Source organism: Vombatus ursinus, unplaced genomic scaffold (genome assembly GCF_900497805.2).
Source record: "Vombatus ursinus unplaced genomic scaffold, bare-nosed wombat genome assembly UNPS02008996.1, whole genome shotgun sequence".
Lineage (NCBI taxonomy): Eukaryota > Metazoa > Chordata > Mammalia > Diprotodontia > Vombatidae > Vombatus > Vombatus ursinus.
This window is the reverse complement of record NW_020948774.1, coordinates 334,520-359,736: the sequence shown is the minus strand read 5'-3', so window position 1 is coordinate 359,736 and position 25,217 is coordinate 334,520. Positions and strand designations below refer to the sequence as shown.

At 38.5% G+C, this 25,217-nt stretch overlaps 1 pseudogene; it reads left to right on the top strand.

Moving 5' to 3' along the window:
• The first annotated feature begins 3,459 nt into the window (after positions 1–3,459).
• LOC114034395 lies at positions 3,460–3,641 on the top strand (annotated as a pseudogene).
• Positions 3,642–25,217: the final 21,576 nt, after the last annotated feature.

Here is a 25,217-nt window from a genome sequence, read left to right as displayed (position 1 = left end):
GGCAGGGGAGGAGGGAGGGAGGGAGGCCGGGCCCGGGCGGGCGGGCGGGCGGGCGGAGACTCGGACCCGGAACGGGACGGCGGGCTGGGCGGCGGCGCCGGGCCTGGGCTGCGCGGAGGCCGGGCGGGGCGGGGCGGGGTGGGGCGGCGCCGCACGGCGCTGCGCTGGTCCGGACCGCGGCGGACCGGACCGGACCGGACCGGACCGGACAAGGGCTGAGGCCGGGACGGGACCAGGCTCGCGGATCCACAGCCGCCACAGCCGCCGCCGTTCCACAGACGTCACATGATGTTTGGTCACGTGGGCTCCATTCATGAAGCGGCGACGCGACCGACCAGTCGGGAGCTTAAAGGGGAAGGAGAGAGCGAGATGGGGATGGAGGGGGGCGGGGGCGCGGGGAGCGGAAAAGAAAGAGGGCGGGGGAGGGGAGGGGAAGAAACCCCGGGTGAGGCTACTACGCCTGCGTACTTCGAAAGCGCGGAGGGGCCCCCCCACCTCCCAACCCCGGTTGGTGAGATCCGGTCCTTCCCCCACCCTTAGTTTTTCTCCCTCATTGCAACCCAATGCAGTTCTTCCCTCCATCAGACCTTTCCTCTGTTCCCTCCCCACCCTCTCACCCCGCCAGGCCTTGAAGGCCTTCCTGCCCCACGTGTTGGGTAAATGTGGTCTCCCTCAAAGCAAAATAGGCACTCCGAGGTTTGTATCCTCCGGGCCTAGCAGAGTGCTGGGTACAAAATAGAAGCTTGCTAAATGCCTGTGGATTGATTGGCGGTCTCACGTCTCTATTTTTTTTTCTTTTTTTGTCTTTCTTTGTAAACTCAACGCTTAGCACAGTGCCTGGCACATAGTAAGGGTTTACTAAATGCTGGTTGACTGATGTGACATCAGGCCTGGGTTTGCTGTGCAAAGAATATTATCTATCCCGTGCAGACACACAGGCACCCCACCAGTGTTCCGGTCTGGCTCCCCGGCACCAGATATTTATACAAAGAGTCCCTAAGCGTTCAGTGGCTTCAAGCTGCACTAAGATTTTTGGGACATCCTGTATATTCATTAAGGCTTAGAGGCTGCACCCCCACGTTTAGCTCAGGACTTGAAAAAACATCAAACATCAAACCTCTATCTCTTAGCCCTATATTTAGTTAATTATCTTATTCTCCTCCCAAATTCTAAGGTAATCAAGGAGTATGTTCTCATATGACCTCATAAATTAATAGAAAAAGATATTATTTCTCAATTAATTAATTATCTCCGTGCTCTCACCCCGGGTTATAAAAATCAGAGAAACCTTGCAGGTTATGATGGCGGAGTCAGAATACTCATTGGACCCCATTGCTTCTTCCAGCCTATCCCTCAACCATCATCACCGAGTAATCTCTCTTCCGTTAAGGGTCATTCATTTCATATTTATCACTCAGTCAAGATTCTGATCGCTGTCATCATTATATTCATCCTCCTTCAATGAGTTCAGTACCTGGCACAGTTTTCCTCTCCTCTCTCTTCTCCTGCCCTCTCATACTAGGGGACTTCAACATAAGTGTTGATCCTTTCTCAAACACCCTAATTTCCCAGTTCTTCAACTTGCTCATTTCCCATGACCTACTCCTCCTCCTGACCTAAACTATACACACATACCTTATATGTGATCTTGCCATCACCCACAAGTGTTCTACTTCCATTTTTATGAATCTGAAGTGATCTGATCATAATCTTTTGTCTTTCTACTTTCTCCTCTACCTTACAAGCCCAAACCTTATTCCCTCTTACTGTGACTTCTTTTGTCATTTCTTTCCCAGGCCATAAGCACTATGCTGGCTACCATCTCCTCCCTTCCTCATCTTTACCCCTTGGTGAACCAGTTCAATTCTAAACTATCTTCTTCCCTTGAAGATCTTGCCCTGCCAAGCCTTGGATTACTCCCATTGTCTGCTGCCTTTGTTCCTACTCATAAGCTACTGAATTAAGCTGGAGAAAACCATGAAGCTATGCTGACTCTAAATTGGTTATATAATCTCAACTGGGCCCTCACTACAGCAAGACAATCCTTTTATACCTCCCTAACTGATTTACTGTCCCACTCACCACAGTGACTTTTCTAAATCTTTTCATTCCTCCTCAAGCTTCCCATGGCTCTCCCTAATCTCCAACATTCAGCTGAGAACTTTGCCTCCTATTTCACTGAAAAAAATTGAGGCTATTTACTGAGAGCCCCTTCTTACCTCCTCCTCATGTCATATCAGTTACCTCCTACTACGTTAATATATAATCTTTGTAAAAATTTATATTATATATTTATAAGTTGATATAGATATTATGTATAGTTGTTTGCAAGTTGTCTCTCTCATTAAACTGTGAGCTCCTTCAGATTGGGGACTGTTTTTTCTTTTTGTGTCACCAGCATGGAACTCAGTTCCTGGAACATAGTAAACATGCTTAAAAACATGCCTTTTCTTGACTTGACTTGTCTCTTTACCTATAAACATTATCTCCTCTTTTTCAAACTCCCTAGTCTCATAGGCTTAAAGACGTTAAATAAAAGCCAGTGTTACTGTCTTTACAATTATTAAAAGTATAGCAATAGGGCCTGCTCTCCTGATTGATGACTGCCTCTCCTAGACTACTCTTTCAGGAAAGCGCCAGCCATGCTTTGCCTCACTCCCTTCTCTCTGGCCACTTCCTCCATACCCACCTCTGATCACGTTCTCACTATCAATACCAGAGACCGTACCCTGGAGAAACTTGCCTTGTCCTTGGGCCCTGCTAGTCTGATGGTAACTGGCTCACTGGACCATTATTTCAGTAAAGGCCCAGCCACTGTTCACTTCACTCCTCCTCCACTTTCTCCTTCCAATCAAACTGTATGCACGGGTTCCATTTCCTTCTCATCTCTCACTCTCCAATTCTGGAACTAGAACAATTTATTCAATAGTAACCTTATAGAGAAAAAGCAATTTTGAAAGACCTTAGAACTCTGATCAATGCAATGAAAAATAACAAATCCAGAAGACTGAAGATGAAACACACCATTAACCTCTTGCCAGAGAGGTAGTGAACTCAACATGCAGAGAAACATACATTTTTGGCATTGCCAATGGATGCTTTTGTTTTATTGGACTATGCATATTTTAGATAAGGGTTTTTAATTTTGTTGTTGTTGTTATTGCTCAATGTGGGAGGACAATGGGAGGGACAAATTAAACATTTGAAATTCTTTACCTCACAACATTTCTCTCAGGAAAGAAGCCCTCTTAGTCCTTTACTTCTATGCTCAGTCTCTCTCCAGTCATGACAGCTAATAGTATCTCCAGAATGTCAGTTAAATTGACACTCTCTTCGGTGTTCCATTCGTCTTTTAAGATACAGCGACAGGATGACCTTTCCAAGCCTTTGACCTTTGGTTGTTCTCCATTGCCTGCCCAGGCTCCGTTGTTCAGTCCTTCTTTGCAGAAACTAGTCATGATGTATCAGAACTTTATTAAAAATGTTTGGACTTCACTGAAACCCTACCATACCCAGGTTTACCAGGAGATCTGGATGGGTGTGATGGGGTACGTTGTTTACAAAATAAGAAATGATGATTAAAAAAAAGTAAAGCTTTGAAAGGTTGAGATTCAGGGGCTCCTGCTCATGGACATCATTGATTGGATTTACCCTGGGCTGCAAATTTGGGCATTTGACAATAGAAGAATACAAGAACTTCCCACATTAACTTTTAGACATTTGTTCATAACATGAAATAAAGTCATATGCGTAAGGTGATCATTGTGTTCTAATTCCATTGAAATATCTTTTCTTTTTGTTTATCTGTTTATCTGTTTCAAATTCAGCATTTGTTTTGTAATACATCTGGTGGATTAACTGTAATTACCTCTAAAATTAAATTTTTGAAAAAAAAACATGCAGTAACACTATTTATTGTCTATGTAAGTGGCTTGTTGAAGTTGGGGTTACATGCCTCCTCATGGCCAATAATTTTTGAATCCCTGAAAAATTATATATGTCAAATCCATATAAATATATAAACATATGTGCATATTAAACATATAATGGGCAACATCACACAGGCTAAATGTCTAAACTATATAAAGAACATAATATATACACATCAATGCACACAGAAATGTATACACAACAGTATATGCAAGGAAGAAAAAACAATAATAGCTAAATATAGTAATAATACATGCATACATTGTAAGCACATAAAAAATACAAAGCAGAATCATATATTATATCTAATTATATGAATAACAATTCTTACTTCCACTCCACTGAAAGTATCACATTTTAGCTAATGCCCAGTTCAGTCTAGTTGTCAGATTGTCTCTTTCTTCTCTTCAGAGTCCAATTAACTAATTGCTTATCATTACTTTCCTCTTGCTCAGCAGGGAATATAATTCTTACTGATGGAAATTTCTATAAATTGTTTTTATAGAGCCCTGACCACTCTTTGGATTATTTTATACACTGGCCAATTGCCCAGTCTCTCAACAACTTGCTAATGAGTAGATCTCTGTCTATCTGCTAATTTGTGGTTTCCTTGAACCCTAAGGTTTCTTAGTAAAATTCTACTACCTTGCTGTAGTGTTTAATAATGAACTCAGATATCATACTTTTTTTTTTAACTATCAGAATTCTCTTGAGCTGACATCATAGCTAATTGGTAAAACTTTTTTTTTCAGTATTTCTCTCAATGATGAAATGTATTGATTGTGATTAACTATGACCTTTTCAACCCTGAAGAGACCATAAAACATAAGTCAATAGGAAAGTGTAGTTCTTATGGTTCTTGCCCAAACATTAGTAAATATGGTGTAAAATCTGTGGCATCACATCTGTTATAGTTGTACATATAAACTAAAAATGCCACAGAGATTTTTGTTTAGGTTTTAGTGTTCTCTATATGTTGATCAAAGTTTAATTGTAATGCTCAGGTTGTGGGTCTCTTTGAAGGTTCTTGATATGTTCTTGATTCCTTAATATTTGCCAAAACTAACATTTCTATAGCTAGTCTGCCTTTAAAGACCCTAAATTGGCCAGAATAGATCCTAGCAGGGAATTGATACTTGGAAAAATACTTTCATAGTGTTCCAACAACTGTGAGTTTTCTTGTTCCTTACTGGATTTATGTATATCTGGTGAAATCATAGATTATAGATTTAGGGGCAGCTAGGTGGTGCAGTGAACAGAGTACCAGCCCAGGAATCAGAGGGACCTGAGTTCAAATGAAGTCTCAGACACTAGCTGTGTGACCATGCATATGTCACTTAACCCTGAATGCCTCCAAAAAAATTACCAAATGTAGATTATAGATTTAGAGCTGGAAGGGACTTTAAAGGTTATCTAGTCCAACCCTGTGATTTTACACTTAAGAAAATGGAGCCCTAAAGAGGTGAGGAATCTTGTCCAAGATCATGAGACTAGTAAGTAATGGAGGCAGGACCCAGATCTCCAGAAAGGATGCTACTTGCCCAAGGTCCCAAAGGTAGTAAATGGCAGAAATAGGATTTGAATATATTCTTTGATGAGAAATTAAGTTTTTCCCCTTTGTATCCACTGCCTAATTACTACTAAAATCTGGCTTATATTCTTACTATCTTCTAACAGGGATAAAAAAAATCAATGCTTATAAGTTCTAAACAAATGGTTTAATATTTTAAATGTTATTTTGCTGTTGTTCAGCCATTTTTCAGTCATGTCTGATTCTTTGTGATCCCATTTGGGGTTTTCTTGGCAAAGATACTGTAGTAGTTTGCCATTTCCTTTCTCTAACTCATTTGACAGATGAGGAACTGAGGCAAATAGGGTTAAGTGATTTGCCCAGGGTCACAGAGCTAGTGTCTAAGGCCAGATTTGAACTTAGGAAGATGATGCTTCCTGACTCCAGGCCTAGCACTATCCACTATGCCACGTAACTGCCCCAAATGTTATTTTAAATATATTTAAATATTTTCCAAATGAAAAAAAAATTAACAAGTATTTGTTAACCAACCATTATCTGCCAGGCACCGTGCTAAACATTTTAAAAATATTATCTCATTTGACCCTCACAAGACCCATGGGAGCTAAATGCTACTATTATCTTCTTTAAACAGATGAGGAAATTGAGGCAGATAGCAGTTTGACTTATCCAGAGTCACAAAGCTACTAGGTGTCTGAGGCCCTATTTGAACTCAGGACTTCTGACTCCAAGCCCAGTGGGGTCCACTTTGCCACCTAACTGCCCCATTAGCATGAATTGATAACACTTCTCTAAGCATATCAAGTACAATTCTTACACTCTGTGATACCTGCTGACATTAAAAGCCAATAAAATGAGTTGTTGTTGTATTAAAATAGCTCTGGGATTGTCTCTTTTTCTATTTATAGAAAGTCGTCACATAGTGCTTTCGTGGTCATAGATGGAGATGCACTGGGTAACACTAATGATTTTCTAGTACGTTGTAGAGGATCAGTGACATAGCTCTAATTTCTGCAATTGTCCTGGCAATAAGGTACTTTCCCGGGAATAAAATTTGAGTTGTTTAGCTTCATTTCCTTATTTCTTGATTTGTGTTATTCTTATAGTCCTTTATCAACTATCTGCTCTCTCTTCCAGGCAATTGAAGCAAAACTTGTTAGTCTGATTAAACAAGATCCACACATGCTGCTGAAATGCTGGCTGGTAGAAGTCTCAAGCTCTTAGCTACACTGGCATTTGATTTGGACTAGCTCCCTGGGTATCACCTACAGCCTTCCCTCCATCCTTAGGTATTACTATAGTTTTAGGGCCACATGGTTTTTGAGACAGAGCATCAGGATCCACATTAGTTTTCTCTGCTTGGTAGAGTATTTTGAATTTAATTAATTCAGAGTTAATGCTGCTATTCACCCCTGATAAACAACATCTAACTTGGCACTGTTCAAAATACAGTCAGAAGATTGTTATTGGTTCATACTTTAAATTTAGCTTCATACTTATAGTCTTTGAATTTTTTGGTGACAGCTCACTTCAAAGCTAAGAGCTCCAATTTGTATGTGGGATAGTGAGTCTCTTAGTCCTCTGCCACTAAGTCTTCTACTGTCAGAAGCAGTCAGTTTCTGATGGCCATCACTCTCTTAGTACAAGACAAGGACCTAGGTACAAGACTTAGGACCTTAAGCCTTCTAAGCTAGCATCTGTATATGAAAAGCCTTTTTTGGATCTGCAAAGGCCAAAAATATTACATATGTGAGACAATTCACCAAATCTTTAAAAACTTCTTCACACTTATCTGTAATTTGTTAACCGTTAGGAGAAATATAACCTCAGTTTTAATATTCTTCTCATGAAGAGTATGGGTGCTATTATTGTGTCTTAATCTCCAAATCATAGAGTTAAGAATCTATGGGCCTCTCATGACCTTCTACTTTTGTTCTCTCTAATCATATATCCACAAATAAGATCATTCAGCTTATCAATAGCAGCATAATTTTTTACAAATTGGTGAGAATAACCTGCAGATCCTAGAAAGGTTCTTGAATCTTGTAGGTTTCTTGGACATGGACATTTAAGGAGTGCTTCCATTTTCTTTGGGTCAGTGTGTACTCCTTGCTGAGATACTACATGATCCGTATATTTAATAGAGGCTTAGCAAAATTGGCAATTGTCAATAAATAGCTTGAGATCAGCCTTCTCTAGTGTAGTGGTCTCCAAAGTAGGTGGCAGGGCGTAACCCCAGAAGAGTTATGGTCTTACCCCTTACTTCTTGCCTGAACTATTGCAATAGCCCCCTAATTATTTTTCCTCCCACAAGTCTCTCCTCACTCTAATTTTTTTGGGGGGGTTAGGCAATGGGGTTAAGTGACTTGCCCAGGGTCACACAACTAGTAAGTGTTATGTGTCTGAGGTTGGATTTGAACTCAAGTCCTCCTGAATCCAGGGCCGGTGCTCTATCCACTGCACCACCCAGCTGCCCCTCCTCACTCTAATTTATCCTTTACACAGCTGCCAACGTGATTTTTTTTTCAGTTTTCAACATTCACTTTTATAAGATTTTGAGTTCCGAATTTTTTTCTCCCTCCTTCCCTCCCTTCTCTCCCCTCCTCTCCCCACTCTCCAAGATGGTAAACAATCTGGTATAGGCTATACATCTACAATCATATTAAACTTATTTCCACATTAGTCACATTATGAAAGAAGAATCGTAACAAAAGGAGAAGAACCACAAGAAAGAAAAAAAAGAGAAAATAGTATGGTTTGATCTGCATTCAGACTCCATTGCTCTTTCTTTGGATGTGGATAGCATATTCCATCTTGAATCTTCTGGAATTATCTTAGATCATTGTATTGCTGAGAAAGGCTAAGTCTATCAAAGTTAGTCATTACACAACATGGCTGTTATTGTGTACAATGTTCTTCTGGTTCTGTTCTCTTCACTCAGCATCAGTTCATTCAAATCTTTCCAGGTTTTTCTGAAATACAACTGTTGATTGTTTTTTATAGCACAATAGTATTCCATTACATTTGTATTACCACTTGTTCAGCCATTCCCCAATTGATGGGCATCCCCTTAAGTTACAATTTTTTGAGACCACAAAAAGATCTGCCATAAATATTTTTGTACATGTGGGTCCTTGAAAGAAAATTATTAAAAGAGAATTAACATCTTCGTAAAAACTGAAGAAAATCACTCCTTAAAAATTAGAATTGGCCAAGTGGAAGCTGATGACTCCATAAGACATCAAGAAACAATAAAACCAAGTCAAAAGACTTAAAAAAAAATAAGAAAGTGTGAGATATCTCATAGGAAAAACAACTTACCTGGAAATTAGATTGGGGAGAAATAATTTAAGATTATTGGACTATCTGAAAGCCATGATTAAAGAAAAAGAGCCTAGACATCATATAATTTCAAGAAATTATTAAGAAAAACTACCCAGATGTCTTAGAACCTGAGGACAAAGTAGAAATTGAAAGAATCTACTGGTTATCTCCTGGAAGAAATCCCTAAATGAAAAATCCTAGTAATATTTTAGCCAAAATTCAGGGTTCCCAGATCAAGGAGAAAATATTGCAAATAACTAGGAAGAAATACTTACAATACTGTGGAGCCACAGTCAGAATCACACAAGATTTATCAGTTATAACTATAAAAGAGCAGAGGCTTGGAATATGATTTTTTTGGAAGGCAAAGGAACTAGGATTATAGCCAATAATAACATTCCAGAAAAGCTCAGTATACTCCTACAGGAGGAAAAATGGAAATTTAATGAAATAGAGGAATTTCAAGCCTCCCTGATGAAAAGACAAGTGCTGTTATAGAAAATTTTACATTCAAACACAATATGCAAGAGAAGCATAAAAAGGTAAACATGAGTGAAAGATCATAAAAATTTAACAAGGTTAAACTATTTACATTTCCATATGGGAAGATGATACACATAACTCTTAAGAAGATTCTCATCATTAGGGCAATTAGAAGGAGTCTTTTTAGACAGACAGCATGAGTGTGGGTCTATTATATTGGGATGATGTCAAAAGAAGAATGGAAGGGTGAGAAAGAAGGATGCACTAAGAGAAGGAAAAGGGAGAGGAGGAATGGGGAAAATTACGTCACATAAAAAAGGTGTGCAAGGAAGAGCTTTTACAATAGAAGGGAAATTGGGGAGGGAGCAGGCAACACTTGAACCTCATTGTCATCTGAACTGTTTCAAGGAGGGAAGAGTACACACACACACACACACACACACACACACACACAGAGTTGGGTTTAAAAAGTTATCTTACCTAACAGGGAAGTAGGGGGGAAAGAGAGAGGGTGATAAATGGGAGGGCAGACTAAGAGAAGCAGTGGTCAGAAGCAGAAAGACAGACTTAAAACAAGGGGCTGGAGCAAAATCTGTTATGCTTCAGCTGAAGTAAAAGAGGCAAGGGTAGCAATCATAATCTCAGGCAAAGCATAAGCAAAAATGGACCTAATTAAGAGATATTCAGGAAAATGACATTTTGCTAAAAGGTACCTTAGATAATGACTTAATATCAATACTGAACATATAGAAGCATCTTGCATATATGCACTAAATGGTATAGCATTCAAATTCTTGAAGGAAAAGTTAAATGAATTATAGGAGAAAAATAGGGGTGTAGGAGGTATTCAAGGAGGACTTACACCTCTGGTGTGAGGGCTTGCTGAGCCCTTTTCAGGGTTGCTCATCCACCTTTGGTGTCTACCTGGCACTCAACCTGTGACTCCAAGAAGCTATAGTATGCACAGAGGCCACACCCTGGTAAACTGTCTCAGCAGACAGGTCAAACCAGGTTGAGGGTAACCAATGGGCCTCAAACCTGTCGGTAAGTTGAATGGTGTCTTCTCCAAACACGTGAAGACTTCCTTTGGTGGAAAGGGTGAATGAGAACAATTTATTTCAATGGGTAGGAAGTCTGCTGACGCAGATGCTGTGGAGTGCTGAGGGCATTGGTCAAAAATCAAAGACACCAAGGTCATTCATTGCATCCTGGGCCATCACTGGTCCTCTTGACTTTTATCTTGCCACTGGACTCCAATGACTCTGGAATAGAGTGAGGCTAACGACTTTGTGCAACTCTGCCTCACTTAAATCCAATTCATGCATGAGTCAAGACATTGCCCTTTGATCACATTAGTCGTCTTCAAAATTTTACAACAGTAAAATTGTTTCATTGGGGGACTAAAGTTTACCCCTGTCAGACATATTTAAATCTATAAAATAAACAAGGAAAAAGTTAAAGAGATGAATAGAATTTTAGAAAAGTTAGATGTGACAGACTTCTGGAGAATATTGAAAGGAATATCTTTTTCTCAGCTGTGCATAACACCTTCATGAAAACTGACCATGTATTAGGGCATAAAAATGTCATAAACAAATGCAGAAAAGCAGAAATATTAAATGTACCCTTTTTGGATCATAATGCAATAAGAATTACATTCAATAAAATTACACACAATAAATAGATTAAAATTTAATTGGAAACTAAATAATCTAATACTAAAGAATGAAGGGGTCAGGGAATGAATCATAGAAACAATTGATAATTTCATTGAAGATAATGACAACAATGAGACAACATATCAAAGTTTATAGGATGCTGCCAAAGCAGTACTTAAGAAAAATTTATATCCCTAAATACTTACGTCAATAAAAGAGAGAAAGAACAGATCAATGAGTTGGACATGCAACTAAGCCTTCCCCCCAAAAATAACAAATTAAAAATCTCCATTTAAACACTAAAATAGAAATCCTAAAAATCAAAGGAGAAATGAATAAAATTGAAAAACAAAAAACAAAAACCATTGAATTAATACATAAAACTTTGAGCTTGTTTATGGGGAAAAAATACACCACTGGCTAACTTGAATTAAAAAAGAAAGAAAGAAGAAAACCAAATTACCAGTATCAAAAATGAAAGGGGTAAATATATAACCAATGAAGATGAAATTAAAGCACTTATTAAGAGCCATTTTTGCCCAACTTTATGCCAATAAAACTGACAATTGAAATGAAATGGACAAATATTTACAAAAAAGTATAAATTACTCAGATTAACAGAAGAGGAAATGGAATATTTAAATAACCCATTCTTAGAAAAAAAAAAATTGAAGAAGCCATGAATGAGATCCCTAAGGTAAAACAAAGAAACAAACAAACCCACAGTACCAGACAGATTTACAAACAAATTCTAACAAAACATTTTTAAGTTCAATACTATATGAACTATTTTTTAAAAACAGGTGAAGAAGGGGGTCTTACCAAATTCCTTGTATTATACAAACATGCATTTGATACCTAAACCAGGGAGAGCAAAAACAGAGGAACTAAACTATGGACAAATCTCCCTAATGAATATTGATGCAAAAACTTTAAATAAAATACCAGCAAGGAGATCATAGCAATATGTCACAGAGATCATACACTACGATCAGGTTGGATTTATACCAGGAATGCAGGACTGTAAATATACTTGATCATATCAGTAACAAAAACAACAAAAATCATATAATTATCTCAATAGCTACAGAAAAAAACTTTTGACAAAAAAAAGCACCCACGCTTATTAAAAACACTAGAAGGGCAGGTAAGTGTCTCAGTGGATAAAGCACTGGCCCTGGAGTCAGGAGGACCTGAATTCAAATCTGGCTTCAGACACTTATTGGCTAGCTATGTGACCCTGGGCAAGTCACTTAACCCCCATTGCCTCCAAAATAAAAAACAAAAAAACAAACAAACAAACAAAAAAAACACTAGAAGACATAAGAATAAATGGAGAATTTCTAATGACGATAAAAACCCTTCAAAACAAAGAGCGAGCATTATCTTTAATGAGAATAAGCTGGAAACCTTTCCAATAAGATCAGGAGTGAAGGAAGAATGTCTGTCATCACCATTATTATTCAATATTTTGCTAGAAATGCTAGCTATAGCAATAAGACAAGACAAAGAAATTGAAGGAATAAGAAAATGACACAAGGAAATGAAGCTATCACTTTTTGCAGATGATATGACATTATAATTAAAGAACCCTAGAGTATCAACTTAAAAACCAGTAGAAACTATTAGTTATAGCAAAGTTGCAAGCAAAAAAGAAAGCCACATAAACCATCAGTATGTCTATACAACAAACCCTAGCAGGAAGAAATAGTAAGAGGAATTCCATTTAAAATAACTGCAGATAGTATAAAATATTTGGGAGTCTACCTGATGAGACACACATGAGAACTATATGAACAAAATTACAAAACACTTCATACAAATGAAGACATATAAACAATTGGATAAATATTAATTGCTCACAGCCAATATAATAAAAATAAATAAAAATAAAATATTTTGTATATTTTTATATTTATAAATATAAATAAAATATAAAACTAAATACTAAAACTAAAATTACAATACTAGCTAAATTAACTTTCCTACTCAGTGCCATACCAAACTGCAAAAATGTTGTAGAGGTAGGAAAAATAATGAAATTCATCTGGAGGAATAAAAGATCAAGAATATCTAAGGAATCAGTGATAAAAAAAATGAAGTTAGAGGGCATAGCAGTACCAGATCTCAAACTACATACTACAAAGCAGTAATCACCAATATGGTACTGGATGGGTGATTAATTAGTGGAATAGATTAGATACATAATATATAGAAGTAAATGACCACAGCAACCTAGTATTTAATAAACCCAAAGATTCCAGGTATGGGGGAAAGAACTCTCTATTTGACAAATATTGCCAGGAAAGCTGGAAAGGAGTCTGACAAAAACTAGGCATAGACCAATATCTCACAGTATATACCAAGACAAGCTCAAAATGGATACATGATTTAGACATAAAGGGTGATATCATAAGCAAATTAGGGAAGCATAGAAAAAACTGCCAAATCTATGGATAAGAGTTTATGACAAAACAAGAGATAAGGAGGGTCATGGGAGGTAAAATGGATAATTTTGATTGCTAAATTAAAAAGGGTTTGCACAAACAAAACTAATGAAGCCAAAATTAGAAGGAAAGTGAGAAAAATTTTTACAGAAAATTTCTGATAAAGGCCTCATTTTTGAAACATATAGGGAACTGAGTCAAATCTATGAAAATAAGAGCCATTCCCCAAATGATGGTCAAGGAACATGAACAGGCAGTTTTCAGAAGAAGAAATCAAAGCTATCAATAGTCATATTAAAAAATGCTCTAAATCACTGATGATTAGAGAAATGCAAATTAAAACAATTCTGCCATCAGATTGGCTAAGATGACAGAAAAGGACAATGACAAATGCTGGAAGGGATGTGGAAAAATTGAGACATTAATGCATCATTGGTGGGGTCATGAACTGATTCAACCATTCTGGAGAACAATACGGAACTACGTCCACAGGGTTATAAAACTATACATTCCCTTTAACCCAGCAATACTGCTACCAGATCTGTATCCCAAAGAGATCAAACAAAAAAGGAAAAGGACCCATTTGTACAAAAACACTTATAGCAGCTCTGGCAACGAACTGGAAACTGAGAGGATACCCATCAATTGGGGAATATCTGAACAAATTGTGGCATATGATTGTAATAGAATACTGTTGTGCTGTAAGAAATGATGAAGAGAATGGCGTCAGAAAAACCTAGAAAGATTTATATGAATTGATGCAAAGTGAAGTGAGCAGAATCAGGAGAACATTGTACACAGTAAGCAATATTTTAACACTAATCAATTGTGAAAGATTTAGGTATTCTGATCAATATTGTGATCTATGACAATTCCAAAGGACTCAAGATAAAAAATGTTATCCACTTCCAGAAGGAAAACGGATGGACTCTGAGTGCAGACTGAAACATATTTTTTTCTTTTTCTTTTTCTTGCCTCCCCCCTGCAACATGACTGTGGAAAAATGTTTTGCATGACTTCACACACACACACACACACACACACACACACACACACACATATATACATATATATATGTATAATGGGTTTTGTATTTCTTACCTTCTCAAAGGGTGGGGGAAGGGTGAAGGAAAGGAGAGGATTTGGACCTGAAAATGAAAATTTAAAAAAAAATACAAATTCAAAACAATGAGAACACCTAGCTAACCCAACACTTGGAGATAATTCATATCTCCAATTACTTTCTCAATTAACCATTGTAAAATGGTGGGTATCCTTGAGATAATCTCAAGTGTATGCTCAAACTGACAAAATCCAGCTTGAAAAGATGGAAGTTGTATTCCACTTTTCTTCTATCATTGGCGTCTGATAGGAGCTACTATGTAAATCTAACACTGAAAAACTCTGGCTGCCTGACAGACAATCCAGAGCATCTTGAATCCTTGGTGCTGTGTTCTGGTTCATATTAATATCTAATCAGAGACTGGCAGTTCAGACATCTTGGTATCTCCCTAGTTTTGATACTGCAGTATGCATTGTAGATGCATACTGTCAGTCAGTTAATAAACATTTTTAAATGCCTACTATGTTCTGGGCATTGTGCTAAGTGCTGGAGATACAAAGAAGGGCAAAAATGAATTCTTTCTCTCAAGAAACTCACAGTCCAAGGTGCGGGGGGCGGGGGGAGAGTGGGACAACACGCAAACAACTATGTACAAACAAGCTCTATAAAAGATAAATTGGAAATAATCAATGGTGGGAAAACACTGGAATTAAAGGGAATTGGGAAAGGCTTCCTGTAGAAGGTGGGATTTGAAGGAAACCAGGGAAGCCAGAAGGTGAAGATGAGGAGGCAGAGTATTCCAGGTATGGGAGAGAGTCAATGAAAATTAAGGGAGTTTGCCTTATCTTGTTTGAGGACAAGCAAGGAGGCCGGTGTCATTGGATGGGGTGAGTGGAGGGTTGGGGAATAAAGCATAAAAATATTGGAAAGGTAGGAAAGGGCCAGCTTATAAAGAGCTATTAATACCAAACAGAGGATTTTATATTTGGTCTTGGAGATGATAGGAGACTTATTGAGTGGGTGTTGGGGAAAGGCAAACATGGACTTTAGGAAGATTATTTTGACAGTTGAGTGGAAGATGGACTCAAAAGTCTAATCTTGAGGCAATGAAGGCCTACAGTAGGGTGGTGTCAGTTTTAGAGGTGAGAAGGGAGCATATGGGAGAGATACTGTTGAGATAAAATCAACAGACCTTGGTAACATATTAGATATGGAGGATGAGAGAATGAGGAGTTGAAGACAATCCCTAAATTAGGAGCCAGGGATGCTGGGAGGATGGTGGTGCTCTCTGTAGTAAAAGCAACGACTGGACTCTCATGTTGCCATTAACCAGTGGTTATTCACTAGAAGAACTGGAATATAAGAATACCTACACGAACCAAGCTGTGTCAACTGACACTGGGCATTTTTTTTAACCTGTAAGGCAAAGAAAATAGAGATGGCAGGATGAGAATTTTTATTACGAAGTAAAATTACAATATTTTTGTGTCAATTGACATGTCTAATCCTTCTAGTTCTGAAATCTCCAAGCACAAATAAGGCAATCTTCCTAGATCAATCTTGAAATGGTGCAGAGTCAGTAAAATGTATTCTGTGAGAGTTGCTCCTTGGGCACATCCCATATCCGGCTTATGCAATGAGAAAATGTCCATTCTCTTTCTGAACTTTTAAAAAAAGTAATCCATCCCTTCAAGTACTCCACCTCACTGAACGAAAGGACTCCTCCCCAGACAACAACAACAACAACAAAAAAAAAACCCCAAACACTCATTACAAACATGCATGGTCCAGCAAAACCAATTTCCACGTTGGTCATGCCCGAAAGTGTTTGTTTCTGCATTTTAAATTCTTCACCTCTCCTTCAGGAGGTGAGTGGCGTGTTTCATCTTCAGTCTTTTTGAAGCTTATCATTTCTCTGATCAGAATTCTAAAGCCTTTCCAAATTGCTGAATTTCTTGAACAATCAATTCTTCAATTTTTTATGGAATTGTAGAGTTGCCAAACTTACACTTCTCCACATCCACTTCTCACTTTCAAGACTTACTGTTCTCTTGATATCAATTGCTACCTCTTGCTTTTATTTTTCTATAAGCCTCTCTCCAAACTGGCTACATGGATAGTCAAAGTTTTCATGTATTGAGTCCTAACTTTTTACTTACAGTATCCTACCAATACTTTAAATAGAATGGAATGAATCCTACAGTAACTGCAATCAGTCCAGCAGCAGTTGGATCTAGACATAACAGAGGTGCAGTGACTACTTTCTTATTGACCATAATATCTTAAAAAAAATTAAATCTGTAGAACCAGAAACCGACTTACCAACATGTATTTTTGCTGTTTGACAACTGTATCCTTACAAGCTAAGAAAACCTTTTATAACACTAGGTGGCCCAGTGGATAGAACAAAGGATTTTGGGTCAGGAAGACCTGAGTTCAAATTCTGTCTCAGATACTTAGTAGCTGAGTGACCCTGGGTAAGTCACTTAACCTCTCTGTGCCTTACTTTCCTCATCTGTAAAATGGGGATAATAATAACACCTACCTATCATGGTTGTTCTGAGGATCAAATGAGTTAACATATGTAAAACACTTTATAAACCTTATAGAGCTATATACATGCTAGCTATTATTACTGTGTTGGGTCAGTCATTTATACCATGCTGATAACTGAGTTAGGATGCCTTCCTCAGCCTCCAAAAACAATAAGCTTGGTCCCAAAGAAGAGAGAAGACAATGCACTTCCTTACTTTCTTTGCAGAAAGCAGTAATGCAGAGGTTGCATCTTATAGGTGCGAAACATCTCATATATGGTCAGATTCTGTTGAAGTGTTGATTAATTTTTGCTGTTTCCTTTTTTCTTTTTTATTCCTTGTTAGTTAGAAGCTGTGACTTTCAGGAGAGGGGGGAGATGAGATATTCTTGGAAATGAAAGTGATGAAAAAATCCAAAAGATATTAATACAAATTTCAAGTGTCGGGTATAATTTTTATCTTTCATACAGTTGTTGAAAATAAAATTTTATTTATATCTTTTTTTTTTGGTACCTATGTTTCTCAATATAGTCCTTCTCCCATCCCCTCTCAGAAACCTAGCCCTTATAAGAAGAGGAAGAAAAAGAGAGAGAAAAAAGCAGTTCAGCAAAGTTAACTCTAATATAGGGGATTGGCCAATGGGAGTCCCATCCGTGGAGTCTGTACAGGGTTCTGCCTGATGCCAACTTATGGGAGCTGCTTGGCCATCCTGCTTCCAGGAATGCATAATGGAGGCCCTTCTCTCTCCACTTTGAAGCATGCAAGGTACTCTGTGACTATTTCTAGTCAGCTTACTATGTGCTTTTTGTTTAGCTGCTGAACTAGAACTGAGAGTGCATACAAAAGACAAAATTCCTATGGGAATAGGGGAAGTATTCATCTTTTTGCTACTTGGTTCCATTCTAGTGAGAAGTTGCTACTACTGACCCTCTGGGTGGGGGAGGAGCCTCTGTCTTCTCTCACCTGGGTTGAGGCCCATGGACATTCACTGTGCTGTTGCTTCTGTCTTTGTTGTGTCTATTCCTTTTTTTTTTCTTGGCGAGGCAATTGGGTGAAGTGACTCGCCCAGGGTCACACAGCTAGTTAAGTGTCAAGTGTCTGAGGCCAGATTTGAACTCAGGTCTTCCTGAATCCAGGACCAGTGCTCTATCCACTGCACCATCTAGCTGCCCCCTGTTGTGTCTGTTCTTCAATGCTCTTAGGTAAAGGAATATTGAAGACACCTGCAATCTGATGAATATTGAAAGGTTGGGACAGTGAGCTACTCAAGGTCCAGAAACTGGAACTCATACAGGTACGATATTGTGCAAGTAAGAGATTGACTTTGTCTATTGGCTGGGCCACATTTAGAAGTGAACTTGGTGGGTGAATGCTTTGCAGCATCCATTTGAAACTAAAGCCCACCTCCCCAGGGACCAAAGAGGCATAGAGGACAATGTGCTCCCATCCAATTTGAAGAGATGTATATATACGTTGATTCTTGCTATATCTTTTTTTTTTGATGAAGCAATCGGGGTTAAGTGACTTGCCCAGGGTCACACAGCTAGGAAGTGTCAAGTGTCTGAGGCCGTATTTGAACTCAGTCCTCCTGACTCCAGGGCAGGAGCTCTATCCACTGTGCCGCGTAGCTGCCCTGCTATATCTTTTTAGTAAATATCCCTTTTGTAAAAATTAATTTATATAAATTGATTAAATGATACTGGGGCACCAATCCCTGGTGATTTTGGTTGAGAACACCTCAGAATAGGGGCTTGAACTAATAGCATTAAAAAGAATAACCCCAGCTCCTCAGAGGAAAGCTTAGAACCCTGAGGGGGAGACACATCCAGCTAGCCTTGCTCTGAGGGACCCAACTCATCAGTGTGAGTATGAGTTGGAATAAGGACCCCCACAGTCTATAAAGGCTACATAGCCAACACTTCAAAAAAGTCTGACATTGGAACAGCGGTGGGAATTAAAACCATCTGATAGGACCAAGAAAAGTGCAACTAAGTGGCACTGTGGATAAAGTGTCAGGCCTGAATTCAGGTAGACTCATCTTCCTGAGTTCAAAACTGGCCTCAGACACTAGCTGTGTGACCCTGAGCAAGTCACTTAACCCTGTTTGCCTCAGTTTCCTCATTTGTAAAATGAGCTGGAGAAGGAAATAGCAAATCACTCCCGTATCTTCGCCCCAAATGGGGTCACAAAGAGTTGGACACAACTGAAAAATGACTGAACAACAACAGAGGCAAAAATATTTTAACTTTGACAATACTTTCTATAGTGTCTAGCCTCTGTAGCTCTCTGTCCCCTCCATTACGTGTATAAGGATATGGTTTTGTTTCTGAGAGTTATAAATACAAGTGTTTTCTATCCTCACTCTGAGGAATGTAAATGAATTAATTTTGCTTGCTATTAAATATATACATACATACCTACATTCATATATAAACACATTAATAAATAGGAACTTTAAAATTTTTTTTATTTTAAACTTAAATACAAAATGAGAAAAGAAAAAAATTGTCATGTACACAGCAGAACATAGGAGAGGATTTAATATAAGGCAATACATTTCCATTTCAAGAAAATCTATATAATAAATACTATACATTGTTTTCAAAGCTTCCCAGCTTTTCTTTGCTTCCTTGTAGGTTTTCTTTCGTTCTCTGCTGTGCACTTTTTGCTTTATTTTTTTATTTTTTCCCCTCCCTCCTCCTGACCCAGCCCTAAAGAAGGCTACAATTAAGCTTGGAGATACATGTATATACATAGATATCTATAAACATACACATATATACACATATGTATTCATACACTTGTATGTAGGACTGTACTATGCTTGTTTCCACTTCTCTGTTTGTCTGAAGGAAGACAGCATCATCCTTCACAAGTCCAAGTCTTTCCATGTTTTTCTAAATCAACCATCTCATCATTTCCTATACCACAACAATATTCCAAACCAATAATATCCTGAGAGATGGTCTATGAAGATTTTTTCCCAATTTTCTGCATTCCTTCTATTCTTGGCTACAGTCTTTATTTATATAAGAAAATGTTAATTTAAAGTAATTGAAATTATCCATTTTGTCTTCAACAATGCTCTCACCCCATAACATAGTTTAAGGTCTGATACTGCTGAATCTGCTACCTTTACATCTTTTTTCCCTGGTTCCTTTGAAGTTTTCTGACTTTTTGTTCTTTCAAATAAACTTTGCTATTATTTTTTCTAACTCAGTAAGATAATTTTTTAGTAATTGAATTGGGATGGCATTGAATAAATAAGTTAGGTAAATTTGTCATTTTAAAAATTATAGTGGCTTTACCTACCTATGAACAATAAATATTACTTCAATTATTTAGATCTTATTTTATTTGTATAAAAAGTATTTTATGTTTGTGTTTATATAGTTCCTATGTCTGTTTTGGCAAGTATATTCTCAGCAACAAATAGGGACTTGTTATTATCTTTGTGTATTGGAAGTTGTCCCTACCCTATTTGTCCCCCAAAAATCTAAATGAGAATTTCACATCTAAAGAGAAGAAAAAACGTAAGTACCACTATGAGGCCTCACTTGAAAGAGATACCCACAATCATTTTCCTGTCATTTTCCAGGTAATTGGCATGTATGCCTGTTTATTGTCCCCTGCTTTTTTTTTTTTTTGCTTTTACCTCTAAAACCAGGCAAGAAGATCTTCCCCTCTTTGTTCAATAATAGTCTCATCGATAAAGTGAACTTGTAGGTATAGAAGGCCCTAATAGCACCAGGCACCACAATTGAGGCCCTCCATATCCCCTATGTTAGCTGACCTTGAATAAATCAAGGAACATTCCACTTCCATACTTTTATCCCCTTTGAATAATTACTGTATACAAAGACCCCAAAGCATAGCTCTAGAAGTAGTGGTAACAGTTAACATCTTTCTCCCTACTAATCACCATGTTAGAAATACCATAAAAGAGGGAACATTGGGTCCTCTGATTCATATCAGAGATGGTTTTTCCTTATACAAGAGAGAAAGCTAAAAAGTCAACCTAGGAACTGCCACACCAACGAAATCTTGAGGAAATGCTCCGTTATTACCCCAATACAAATGTAGACTTATAGGCCCCTAGTATCCCACTCCTACTTCCAGGTGGTTTTAAATCTTCTTTGGACTTGTGAGTCTTGAGCAAAAAAAGTATTTTCCCTTCCCTAGTGGAAATATAGGGTTACCACATAATCAATCATTTAGAGAGTCATTTGCTGCCAAATGAAGGAATTGAAATGGGTAGGAGAAACTGATCAAATCTCCATAAAAAAAAAAAAAATAAAATCCTTAAATTCAAGAAGCCATCATTCCAATTCTGCAATGAGGTCCTAATTTCCATATCTTTCAGACTCTAAGACTAATCTTTTATCCATCATGCCATAACGCCTCCTAATTGTTATAGTAGAAACCAAACAAATACCCATTGCCAACGGTACCTATGTTGTCATGGAAAGAGACAGAGAAATGATTTATTAAGCACTTGCTATGTGCTAGACACTGTGCTAAGTACTAGGTACACAAACGCAAGCAACAGGACAGTCTCTGCTCTCAAGGAACTTACATTCCGGTGGAGGAAGACAAAGGGGACTTGGAAAGTGGGGAGATCTGGCTTTGGAGTCAGAAAACCTCTTGGTTCAAGATCTGTTCTTTTTTTTTTTTTTTCAAGCAATTGGGGTTAAATGACTTGCCTAGGGTGTCACACAGCTAGTAAGCATCAAGTATCTGGTCTGAGACCGCATTTGAACTCAGGTCCTCCTGACTCCAGGGCCGGTGCTCTATCCACTGTGCCATCTAGCTGCCCCCTTAAGACCTGTTCTGCTACTTACTACCTGAACTACCTTGGGCAAGTCACTTGAACCTTTCATCCTCATTTCTTTAACTACATGCATCAAGTGCTAATTCATGAAGCATGCCTGGCTCGGGTTAATTGTGTAGGAGACTACTTCCGGCCACATGGTGATCCATTGCTGAAAAGACTTGATATCTAAATACCAAGTCTTTGTATAGCATAATAGACTCTAGGTGGTTCTTTGGTTGTCTTCAACCTGGTGATAGCAGCAGGGGTGTGGGGTGAGGTGCTGCATCTATTAAAGAAGAGACAGCTTCTGGCATCATGTGATGCTAGTGAGGGCTGGAGAAGGATGGTCCTTCTCTATCCTGTATTATGATAACCCTCACTGCTGTTCCCCACATGGATTGTGCACACAACTAGGAAAGTTTGCAGGAGTACAGGGAAAACTTGGTTGCCTTTTCCCTTTTTCTGCTTGTTTTTTCTTCACCTTAGGCAAAAGAGGGTTCCATTGTGGACATGTCCAGGACTGGCTTTGACTGGGTTCTTCCTGGAGTGGTAGTGACTGACCTATGGAAAGCTTCTGTGTCTAAGAAAGAAGTTTGACCCAAGCTTGGTTGTTTCATCAGGCAGTGCCCAGATGAGGTGAAATGTAAAATGGCTAATTCACAGTTCTAAAAACTGTTTCATAATATAATTAGAGTAGTAACAAACAGAACTAGCATTTATAATAGTGTTTTAAAGTTTGCAAAAGTGCTTCACGTATGTAACACGATTGTTCTTTCCCACTGTCTGAAGACCAGGTCTGTTACATTTCTGCCCCTTTCTCAGGATTCACCAGTACTGTGAAAGGGTTGGGGGAGGGATGCTTTTGTCCTTGGCTAGAAACCCCGATGATTGTGTTCACTCAATTCTGGGGGGTCCAAGCGCTTCAGTTCCATTTAACACTTTAATAGTCAGAGGCTTTTACAAGGAAGGGAATGTTTACTTCAAAGTGTAATAAAAACAAGATTACAATCATTTTCCACCGGACACCTCTATTTCTGGGGAAGGGAGGGAGATTAGGCTTATAGCTTGACTCAGTTCCTACATAGCATTAGTCCCACAAAATTCAACTCCAAAGCCCTCCCCTGGGCTTACATCCCAGGATCCTGGCTTCTCAGGGTTTCCCTGCTAGGCTAACTGCAACATTCAGCCAGGAATCAAGAGTCCTTTGGGAATACTAAGCCTGGATCTGATTATGCTCCCCTGAGCATTAGGGGAACTTTTCCAGCCTTCTCTATGGTAGTTAAGGGGTCCTTCCTGGGGATTATAGGGACTGTTTTGAGGAGGATAGTCCAGGAGAAGAAAGGGGCAGCCCAGGGACTCATGGGGTTATAATACTCTGGGCCTTTAAGTTGCTTAAAATATAGCCACTGTCTCCCCAAATGAAAATGGTCCAAGTATATGAAAAGGCAGTTTTCAGAAGACATCAAAGCTTTCATTAATCATTTGAAAAAATATTCTAAATCACTAATAATTAGAGAAATGCACATTAAAACAACTCTGAGGTACCACCTCATTCCATCAGATTGACTAAGATGACAGAAAAGGAAAATGACTAATGCTGGATGGAATGTGGAAAAATAGGAATACCAATGCACTGTTGGTAGAGTGTGAACTCATCGAACATTCTGGAGGACAATTTGGAACTATGCCCAAAGGGCTATAAAACTGTGTATACCCTTTGACCCAGCAATACTGCCACTGGCAGTAGGTCTGTATACTAGGTCTGCATTTCAAAGAGATCAAAGACAAAGGAAAAGGTCCTATATGCACAGAAATAGTTATAGCAGATCTTTTTGTGGTGGCAAAGGACTGGAAATTGAGGGGATGCCCATCAGTTGGGGAATGGCTGAACAAATTGTAGTAAATGATTGTGATAGAATATTGTTGTGCAATAAAAAATGATGAGGGAGATGGTTTCAGAAAAATTTGGAGAGACATATGAACTGATGCAAAGTGAAGTGAGAACTGGAAGAAGATCATACCCAGTAACGGCAATATCGTAACAATGATCAACTGTGAAAGACTTAGCTATTCTGATACAAGACAATTCAAAGTACTCATGATGAAAAATGCTATCCACCCCCAGAGAGAGAACTGATGAACTCTGAGTGCAGATTGAAACATATTGTTTTTCACTCTATTTTTTTGCTTTTTTTTGGTAACATGGCTAATATAGAAATATGTTTTACATGACTTCTTGTGTATAATAGGTAGTATATTGCTTGCCTTCTCAGAGGTTGGGGGAGAGGCTTGAGGGAGGGAGAAAATTTGGAACTCAAAATTTTAAAAATGAATGTTAAAAAGGAAAAGAAAGAAGAAAAATATATAGCCACTGTCATTTCAGGCATGTACTCACTGGCCTCCTCTGGAGTAACATTAGGGACAGTTTATAATTTTCCATGAGGGTAGGGGTGAGCAAAGAGGGAGAAATGGGAGTTTCCTGAGTCAGTGGAAATTGTCTAGTTGGCCTGTGGCTTTACTGATTTCAGTTCTTGTCCTAAACCACCGTATCTGTTAAATCACAGTGGTTCTTCTTCCCTAGGACATGAGGACACAGGGAGTATACAGTAAGCTGTATGTTATGGTTTTTGGACTCCAATGCCCACGGGGATGCAGCATTTCTCCTTTAATGGTACAGTCTCTTGCGTGGGAAAAAAGGAAGGAAGGAAACATTTATTAATCATCTACTATGTGCTAGGTAGTGTATTAAGTGCTTTCTAAATATTATCTCATTTAATCCTCACAACAACATTGGGAAGTAGATACTATTATTTCCCCTATTTTATAGGTAAGGAAACTGAGGCAGACAGAGGTTAAGTGACTTGGCCAGAGCCAAACAGCTAGTAAGTGTCTGAGTCAAGATGTGAACTCCAGTCTTCCTGATTCCAGGTCCAGTGTTCTTTCTAATATGCTGCCTAACATGAGGAGAGTGCTCAGACCTCCTTACTTGCCACTTATAGCATCACATCACTTGCCAGATGAAGAGAAGGCTGGCTTGTGTTGAGAGAGAAAGCTAAGCAGCTCCTTGAGGCCCAGGTCTGACGCTCCAGGGTTCGAGGTGATTTTCTTTGGAGTTGGATGACAGAGTAAAGATCTTAAAAGGGTCTTGACAGTCTAAAACACTGGGCAGAATCTAGTAAGATGAAATGTAATAGGGAGAAATGTAAAGTCTTATAACTAGGTTCAAACAATCAATTCCAAGTGCAAGATGGGAGAAGTATGATTAGATAGCAATTATTCTGAAATAGACCTGAAGGTTTTAATGGACTGGAAGCTCAATATGAATTAAGAGTGTGGCACGGCAGCCCCAAAAGCTATTGTGAACTTAGGCAACACATTCAAAGAGGAGATTGTCTTGCTGAATTTGGTCCTGGTCTGGGGCATCCTGTTGAGTT